The 9,826-nt window shown below is 37.4% G+C and overlaps 1 long non-coding RNA gene across 1 annotated transcript; it reads left to right on the forward strand.

Annotated features, from left to right (window-relative positions):
• Positions 1–1,199: 1,199 nt before the first annotated feature.
• LOC134608367 (uncharacterized) lies at positions 1,200–3,875 on the forward strand. The gene is made up of 2 exons (XR_010090737.1): positions 1,200–1,509; positions 1,543–3,875. It is a non-coding gene; the product is annotated as an uncharacterized LOC134608367 (long non-coding RNA).
• Positions 3,876–9,826: the final 5,951 nt, after the last annotated feature.

A 9,826-nucleotide genomic window follows, 5' to 3' on the forward strand; every position in this document is an offset into this window, starting at 1 on the left:
GTTTGGCTAAACACCTTCATTCCAGCTGCAGTAATAGAGTCCTTGTTAGCTAGTAAAACAGAGCTCTGCCGGTATATGTGGTGATCAAGCAGTTAAATAGAGGTTTAATTTCATTGTTGGTAAATTTTGTTTACCTGGGTGCTGCTTCAAGTTTAAGGAATGATTTAGTTGCCAATGGAGCTATTTTACGGATAAAATGCGCTACCAGTTATATGCATGCATGTGTGTGTTTCTTCGATGCCTGTGTCGATTTGAAATAGTGTATGAATTGATCTTGCTTGTTTTTCTTATATAAAGGAATTCTGCCCTCGATGAGTAATATGTTCTTTTTAATTATGTTTATGTACTCTCCATCCTCTCTGTCGCTTACAATGCTCTATCACACAGGCGGCATTTTGAAATGTTGTGGTCTTACAAAATAAATGATATCACCACCCCAAAGTCAGGTGTTATTAACTTGCAGCATTTAGGAGCCAAGCTGGCTTGTATAGGAGCCTACCTGAACTGACTCAGTGCCAGGCAACAGCTGTTTCTGTATAACTCTATTTAAAATTCTTATAAAATTAGGTGTCAGCAATGATATTTTTATGAACCCTGGCGTTTTGGTTCCTGAGTCAGATCAATGTTTTTCCCTAGGTTCATCAGTTTAGCCAGAGAGGCTGACTCAGCATGGAATATATGACTCCGCAGTGGAGTATATGATAAATAAATATACTTTGACCAAAAATGGTCTGAACCCTGCTATATAATTATTGTGTGACAGCTACACTTTTCCTTAATATAGTAGGTTATCTTTTATTATCTCTAATGCAATCAATTAACCTTTGAACTTTTTATGTGCCCCACATAAAACCCAGAAACTAGTCCTGCACTAAAATTCACATTATTTTTGGCCGGCATCAATGGCTATAGTATTCAGCTCCAAAGTAGTCCGTATATAGTGTTAAGTATATATCACATCACTCTTTACTCCCTGCTATTGGCTGATCATTGCTTGTTCGTATTTATTGGTATGCCAAAATAATTGCTACAAACTGAACAGTTTAGGTCTGTAGAATATGATTCACTTATTGGCAAGCAGTATTACTAATTGTGATTAACACATGTCACAAAACTCTGCAATGCATAAGAAGTGATCAACAAATTCCATAATGTAAATAATGTTGAATAATTTGAACATTCGTACTATATATAGATCAGTGGTTCTGAAGCCAGTGGTTCTGGTTTGGGAAATACTGATATAGTGCATACCTGTTGTTTAAACACACAATGTTATCGCTAAAGACTGAGTGATGATCATTTTCCATAGGTGTTCTTTTGAGAATACAAAAAACAATAAGACTTGTTTGTTTTTATTCTTGATATAGTCTTGTGACTTGCCCATGGCATGGGGTAGGCAACTTTCGGCTCTCTAGATGTTGTAGTCTACATCTTCCATAATGTTCTTCTAGCCTTAATGCTGGCAAAGCATAATGGGAGCTGTTGTCCACAACATCGAGAGAGCCAGAGGTTGCCTACGAGGGTTACAGTAAATACTGTGAGTGGATTCAGGAAAGCTGGAAAAATGTTTGTTGGCTTGACCTATATTTTTATTAGGTGGAGTTATTTAGGCCATGATCTACAAACCTGCAGGAGTGTTTTTGTTTATTTTGTAGCGGCTCTTTAAAGCAAATGGTTCAATTATCGCATTGATGTTGTGGTCAGCAAGTACGTTTATGCGGTCCCTCGAGAACTGCTGCTGTGTGAAGTTTTGTTTCTCTCTGAAAGTTGTTGGGATTAGCTAGTAAGATGGTCACGTGTTTCCAACCCACAGGTGTCCCCTGGGACAATGGAAATGAGATCAGAGAGATAATGAGGGCGCAGGAAATCCCAGATCACAGACTGCATTGACAAAGAGAGCAGGATAAAAACATAATAAAAGACTGAGCCGCACCCTGACTACGCTTCCCTCATCTTCTGAATGGATAGCGGGGGCCACTGTGACAGGGTACACGTCAAAGATCCTGCAGTATGATCGACATCAGAAAGACAATAAACTCAAGCTGTAAACTGATTTGAGGGTGATATTAATTGATTACATTATTGCTTTGCTAATGTTTGAAAAAAAACAACTGCCTCTAGACATCTGCTATCAACAGGGACCTATGTATCACTTTTTTGTTAGAGACCTAAAGTGCCTTGCTTTAGAAAGCAATGCAAGCCATTTTGTTAGGAATAAAGCACGTTTTCTTAAGTCCCTTTAAGAAATTGCTTCCTATAGATGGTATGCGTACAGGAAATCCTGCATACTTTCTATATGACTCCTTTCTGAGTCGTACTCTGACAGAGAATGCAGTAAGGGCAGAGGCTTGTTATATTCACTGCAGCTTTTACCCATGTAGTTCAGAAAGTGCCAGGGAGAAGGAATCGAATAAATAGAGGGAGAATCGTTATGTAGTTTAATGGTCGCTAATGCTACCCTACAGTATTAGACGTTTGTGTTTTGGGGTTCTCATGTAAACAATTGCAGCCTTTGTGCTGTAGGAACATGATCAATGAGGTGATTTTTATGAAAGTTTTAACATTTTAATAGAAGCTAAGTAGGTTTATGGTATAGAAATTGGTTTTGATATGTGGTTGATAAAGAAATGAATAAAAGCAAGTGGAAAAATAATCTGTATTGAAAAGGTGGACAATAAAGAGAGACTAGCTAAAAAGAGAAACACACTTTGCCTTGTATGAAAGAGTCTTTTGAAATATTCATAAATGTGGGTGTAAACGTTTCCACAGCTAGACAGATGGTTAAAATTATATGCATACATATTGTTTTTCCGAAGTCTAGGGAGCCATTTTATTTTGTGCTTTCTGATTAGAAAGTGGTTTGTGTGGAAGAAAACAAATACATTGAGTTTAATGTCAAGTATCTAAAGTTTTTGTATCAAAGATTGGTAAAACCTATTTATTAGATATTACTATAATGTGTGGGGGATTTTTTTTTTTTTTTTTTTTTTAACATAGGGGTACCTTACTTGCCCCATTAGTTTTATCAGTAGAGGTAATATCCTGTTTATGGTAGTGTGTTTTTTTTTTTAAACAAAAGATGTACTATTTAAATGGGGGAGTGTATGTAAGCCTTTTGTGGGAAACTGGTAAGTAGTGTGAGGTTAAGCTCAGGAGCAAATACATTAGTAAGTAAATGGCAATCGTGAAGAAATGTTTGTTAAATCATGTGCTGAATGCTAGAGTCCTCAGGAGCAAATTGCAAGTTTCTTTGAAGTCTGAGTTTTTTTTGATCATTTTTATTAAGGTCTTCCTTTAAACAGTGTCTTAGAAGGATTTAATTACCAAAGCAAGACACTATATATATATATATATATTTATATATATATATATATTCTGTTTTTTATGTGGTTGGCGGATTATGGATGTTATATAATAGTTATCCTCTGGTTTTCAGTGCATGAATCTCAAAATTGCCACCTACTGCAAATCTAATTACATTTTCGGGGAGTGGGGTGGTGAGTCAAAATATTTGCTTAAAATCCTGCTTCTACCTCATTTCAGTGCTTCGACTTGCAGGATTTCCACTTAAGATCTTATTTGTGGTAATTACTGAGGTCCCAACTCCAAACTTTAAATTACAGAGTGTTGTATTTTTATTTATTCTTAATATGAGTACAGACAACTCATTTATAAATGTACATATGTATTCAGAGAGTATATCTTGAAAGAAAATCCTCGGTGGAACCTGAACTTGGAAGGCCACAGATAGTGAGGTTTATTTGAGAGAGGACGTCAAGAGTGCAGGCAACAACACAACACGTTTCATATATTTTGGCCTAAATACTTAACTGTTCTTTTCTTCTTGACTAATTGTGTAAAACAAATGTTATGCAGCATTATGCATCCTTGCGCTGCCTCATCTGTCCCATCTCTCTTGTTCTGAAATACTTCCTTCTTGTATGTGTGTACTACCCCTTGCTGTCCCTCTCTCCTACCCTGCTGTGTCCACTAACATAATTGTTGTATGTCTAATCTTAAAGCATGGCAAAGCCTTTTGTAGAGTTCTAGTCCATTTAGCAGTTTTCTTAAAAAGAAAGATGACAATGCGAATGAAAGTTGTGCACAGAGAACTTATCCCTATTTTTCTCCTCTGCCCTTCATTTTATCTCTTGAGGTGCTAGGTTAAATATGTAAACCAATCAATACTCCATAGACCAGACTAAGAGACTCCTGATTGGCCAAGCTGCTTCCTGGAGTGGGCAAAGCTCTAAGACTGATGATGTAACATGTGCGAATATGCGCAAATCTAAGGATTTTTTTTTTTTTTATGTATATTTTGGATTGGTTGCTTTTCCATGCATCTATACAATGCATAAAAAGTTCAATACCAGCGAGTGCTCCTTTATGGTAAACAACTGACTCAAGGACTGTGGAAGATGTAGTTCAACCAAGATTGACCGTTCATATTTGTCTTTTGCTTAGTGATCTGTCTAACATGACTTGTTAATTGCTGTTAATTATCTAAACCCAGATAAATATACTTTTCAGCACACTCTCTTGATACTTCAGTCAAGTTTATTAAAACATGCAGTACTTCTGCACGTCTTGCAAAAAGATATTCCCATTTCACATTTCCTTGTTATGTCTGCTTTTAAAATGTTTCCTTTGTAAATGCCACAAACATTAAGGTTTACATCCTTAAAAAGCCAACTCATCACATGATCACGTTCTTTTTCTGGCAGATTGTGCTTTTAAAATGTCCACTTTGTAAATTTTACTTGTATGTACTGTGAGCTATTTGCGTTGTACAGATGTGGCACTTTGAAATAAGTATGGATTTTTTTTTTCTTTTTAAAATGTGACATATTGAGGATTTGCAATCCTTTTGGATCCAGCATCATATTTCTACCAAATAAGATGTACAATGACATATGCAAATATTTGTTACATTTGTAAAGTGGGGTCCAATTGTATTATCTGTCAATATTGAAATAAAAAAAAAAGGTTCTTTTGCAAAGTTGTGTGTGTATATTTTTTTTATATTTGGGTACCCCCAAGGCGTGAGCAATCATTTTGGTCTTCTTGATATCGCCAAAGCATTACCTATGTCAATTTTGTGCAACTTTTAATTTATTGGCTTTAGAGCAAGGGGTGCTCAAACTGTAGATCCCCAGATGTAGTTGTAGAACTTCAATCAGTGGGGAATCTATCTTTTTGGCACCCCTGACCTAGAGAGTCCTATGATTCCATACATGCAAAATGCTTTTCTCTGCCTTTTTAGATGGCATTTGTTAAATGCAAAGGTCAATGTTTAAAGAAATAAACCGCACTCTAAGACCCCAAATAACTGTTCTTCTAACAGTCTAAGCACCAAAATAACTGCATCTTAATCTAGTGGTTTTAGTACATAGATGCTGTCTCTTTTCTTTTGCAATGTCAAACATTACGTATAAGAAACCATATAAGTAATGTTTATATTTGTCAGACACTACGCCTCTAAAAAAAAAAAAAACCTTTGAAAAGTGAAGTATGATGATGATTATGATGCCTAGCATGTATCATGCTTCTCAAGAGAAGCACTGGATTTATTTCCTTATCTGAGAGGCATCAGATTGCCAAGATTGAGATGTAGGTCACCACTGAGATGGAAGTGAGATTATCAAGGATGATGATCTCTGAGGAGGTGAAAAAGCAGCTGATGGTAGACTTTTGTTGCTCTGGTTTAAAGTGAAGTTAAACCTTTTTTTAAATTTTTTTTTAAAAGTGAGGCATGGAACCTAAAGAAATAAAGGACCACTCTTCGGATGAAAATACATTTACTTACTATCAAATGTAAAGGAGAACTTTAGTGTTAGGAATACAACGATGTATTCCTAGCACTAAAGGGTCCATCTGTCCCCCTCCTCCCATGTGACGGGTAAAACCATTTTTCACTTCCCTAATTCCAGCACCGAGATCCGTTGTAGCTGGGTTGGGCTCCTCCTGCACAATCAGCTGATGAAGAGGGACCTAATGTGCAAGTGAATCAATGTTTTCCTATGGGGTTTTCGTAGATTCTGGATGTCCTCAGGCAAAGCTTGAGGACGCCCAATGTCGTTTCACAGAGTCAAACTCAGTGAAAGTCCAGGATGTGCCGCTATAGGCTGTCTTAAACCTGCAATATAAACAGTGCAGTTTCTCTGAAACTACAATATTTGCAGCTGCAGGGCTAAGGGGACAGGGACAGTGCAACAAGACCACTTAAAAGAGATGAAGTGGTCTGGGTGCCTATAGTGTCCCTTTAATGAGAAATTATTATACAATAACTAGGAAAAAGCTTATCTACATGATTTTAGATCATTGTAATTCAGTATTTAACAAATCCTATGTGCAATGGAGATGTATGCTCTGCAGCTGTAGAAAAGCACTTGTATAACTTGCAATGTTGCACATGTTATAGAAACCAGGTTCAAACTGTTAAGGAATTAAATAAAGAATTCTGATCTCTGAGCAACAGTGTTTGTTCCAAGAAGTTTTGCTGCAGGGCTATTCCAGGTATCTATTAGCATTGTTGTACATTTAACACAATAGCTCTTGGTCTTTCGCCCTCCACCTTTAAATTACTCCACATATTATTTCCAGCACTGTTGTTTACTGGTATGTAAAACAAACATTCTTACCTTTTCTATACAGATCTCTTTGTTTATTTTCTAAATTTTTCAAAAAATAATTAATCTGCATAAGAGTCTCTTGTTGCAGGTTTCATTTAATTTCCTGATTTCGTCCAAAGTTTTCACTTTTTTAAAGTGATATGCAAAGTACCAGCTATCTTCTTGTAGTAAAATGCATTATGGGGAGATTGATTTTTGATACATACAATTGGCAATGAATGAATGACTCCTTTTTATATTTTTGTATTTGATGAAGTGGACTTTAGCGCAAGTGTTGTAACATTAGCTCACCTGTATCAATTGCATATCCAAACGAAGGTCTCTTGTTGCAGAGACTACCCTTTCAGACCTCTGTCTCTCCATGGACAGCTGCAGCTCATTGGCAGACAGCATGCAATGCCACCCTTGCCAATGCCCAGCCCGATGAACCTGGTACAGCGTTCTATGTATAATGATGGATCACTGTTTTAATTTTTGCTTATGTTGATCTAAAAGTTTAATTGAAATTTCAGTATGGGTCATTCTGACAATGTGTTTTCTAATGCCTTACATTAATATTATTATTTTATTATTTATAAAGCGCAAACAAATTCCGTAGCGCTGTACAATGGGATGAAAGAGGCTCGAAGATTTGAGATAACTTTATTAACTTTTTTTTAATGATTTGCGGACGTTGAAATGAGGCGTTCAGACTGCTGAATGTTTTTGATCAGGCAGTTATTACTTCAGTAATTTACTGAAGTTGAAATTAGCTGTTGACCAGGCACACTTTGCTGGGAATTTTGATTAGCTCAGCAGAGGTTTGATAATCCAGCCTTACTAGAGAAAAGCTGATGCTGCACAGGCGATAGAGCCTGGGATGATACTGAACAGTAGCCAGTCTGTGTTCCATAGGAGACCATGCTAAAGTTCATGTCAGTGTCTTTGCTTCTAATGCTTTTATTCTGACTACATGAGCCCTGTAACACTTGAAAAGTAGGCATCCATGGGAATCCGGCCTGATTGTTTTATGTCATTCAAAGTGCCTTTTCTTTTTGGAGGATATTCAGCAGCCTTTACTATATAAAAAAAATAAATACAAGGCTTTAAAAGTTTCACTCTTAGTTTTGGTACATTTCAGAGGTAGATAATGAAGGTTTTTATTTATTTTGTGGCCACATTCAGACATTGAAAGCATATGGCTTACTGGCTCTTGGGTACACCTGCAGTAAAAACGAACACACCATCTTAAACATGCGCAACTCTACCACTTCTGATCAGCACACTCATAAGTAGCTAAGAGATAGCACTACCTCGTAGTTGGTAATAATGGGTGGTGACTATCCTTCCGAAAAATAAGCAAATGTGGAGGGGGCTCAATTCATTTTATAAGTGTTTAGAGTGTTTAGAGTAGGAGCAAATTACATGATGAGAGAGTAAGCAGGTGATGTGGAAAAATGATGAGCTCAGCATGGGAAAGATACACTTATTCACATGCGCACACCATTATTACGAGAGGAAGATCCCTGAATGACAATGTGCCCTCCTCTTAGAAGTGAAATGGTGGTAAGTAGACTTGTGCATAGTGAAAAAAATTAGGATTGGTCTGGCTAGCAATTGTTTTCGTTAAAAAAAAAAAAAAAATGTTTTGCACAAACAAATGGTGTGAAACAGTTGCTATCCTTCTTCTGCCATATATTTATATAATATAAATAGTTACACACTATTTGGTTTACAGATCAAGTGAGAAGTAGAAACCATTTACATAGGAAAAAAAGGGTCAGTTAAAAAAACCAAAACACAATAATTATATATTAGATTATTCTGCTCCATTTTTCCCCCTCTATTGGTAATTTGATCTGTGAATAAAATCAACATTTGGTGGCTCTCCTTTAGCCTATTATTCATCTTTTTTTTTTTTCTCTCGCAATTATCTGTTTATTTTTTGGCGCCATGGATGGAAATCAGAATCACAAAACAAATTACATGGTTCGTCCATTATCCATTTTTTTCGTTTTGTGATTCATCCAAATAGTGTTTTAGAGTGCTAGATTCCGTACAAATCACTGATCCCCATAATTTGGATAAAATACATTTAGTTTGAAACCGAATACACAAGTCTAGAGGCAAATGTGTTAAATGCTACACTGCGATCAGGAAGAGTGGTCAGAAATGTTGACGTTAAGTTCTATAATGCCCTATACAAAAGTTGGAATTTTTCCAAATTTATGAACCAGAGCAATGTTTTTTTTTGTTTGTTTGTTTTGTTTAAAATTACCAATTCTTTAAAACAAACTGGTTAGTAAAATGTTGCACACTTACTTTACTCAAAACCCAACAACATATACACAAACATAGAGGAAAGTAGTGATGATTATAGAAGTGAGAAGATGGATTGAATTCTAAGATGCGAAGATGCCGTATACAGCAGGAGAGTGCAATTTTAGTTCTCCTCATGTGTATTTTACTAAACACACTCCTTAAAATTGTACACAGGGCCGGCGCAACTGATAGGCGAATATTTCCTGGTGGTCTCTCCCTCTCTGGGCCGCAGTGCTGGGCGAGCGGTTCTTGAGCCGCACCCCCCAGCGCCGGGCCGATCCTCTGAGTGCCAGAAAATGGGGGCGAAAATGGGGGCGCCAAGAGGAACTTTGTCACAGGGCGCCTGCGAATCTGTGCTATGTAAGGCAGAGGAGGCACCTGCTTACCTTGATGGCAGGTGCCTGCTCTGCCAACAAATCCCAGTGACCGGAAGAGAGGGGGGCTCTTCTTGCTGCTTCCCACTCATCCCTCTGTGATGCCGGGAGCCGGAATATGACGTCATTTCGGCCCCGGCATACTAAACAACGCACTGGAGGAGTGAGGAGCTGCCCCACACTGAACCCCAGGGTGGTAGGGAGGCTGGGAGGCTGGATGGGCCTCAAAAAATGTAATTGTGTGAGTCTGTGTCAGTGAGTGTGTGTGTGTGTGTCAGTGAGTGTTTGACTGTAAGTGTGTGTGTCAGTGAGTGAGTGTATGTCTGTCGAGTTTCTCTGTGCGTGTCAGTGAGAGTGTCTGTCTGCCAGTGTGTGTCTGTCAGTGGTAACTGAATGTAGAGTTTTATAGAGCATAAACAATATTGTGCTAGTGTATTTACTTGGACTCTATTATTGTTATTGTTATTATACAAGGACATTACAAGAAATGGGTTGACCGTTTGTTACTCCTACTCATTA

The sequence above is a fragment of the Pelobates fuscus genome, chromosome 1, assembly GCF_036172605.1.
Source record: "Pelobates fuscus isolate aPelFus1 chromosome 1, aPelFus1.pri, whole genome shotgun sequence".
Classification (NCBI taxonomy): Eukaryota; Metazoa; Chordata; class Amphibia; order Anura; family Pelobatidae; genus Pelobates; species Pelobates fuscus.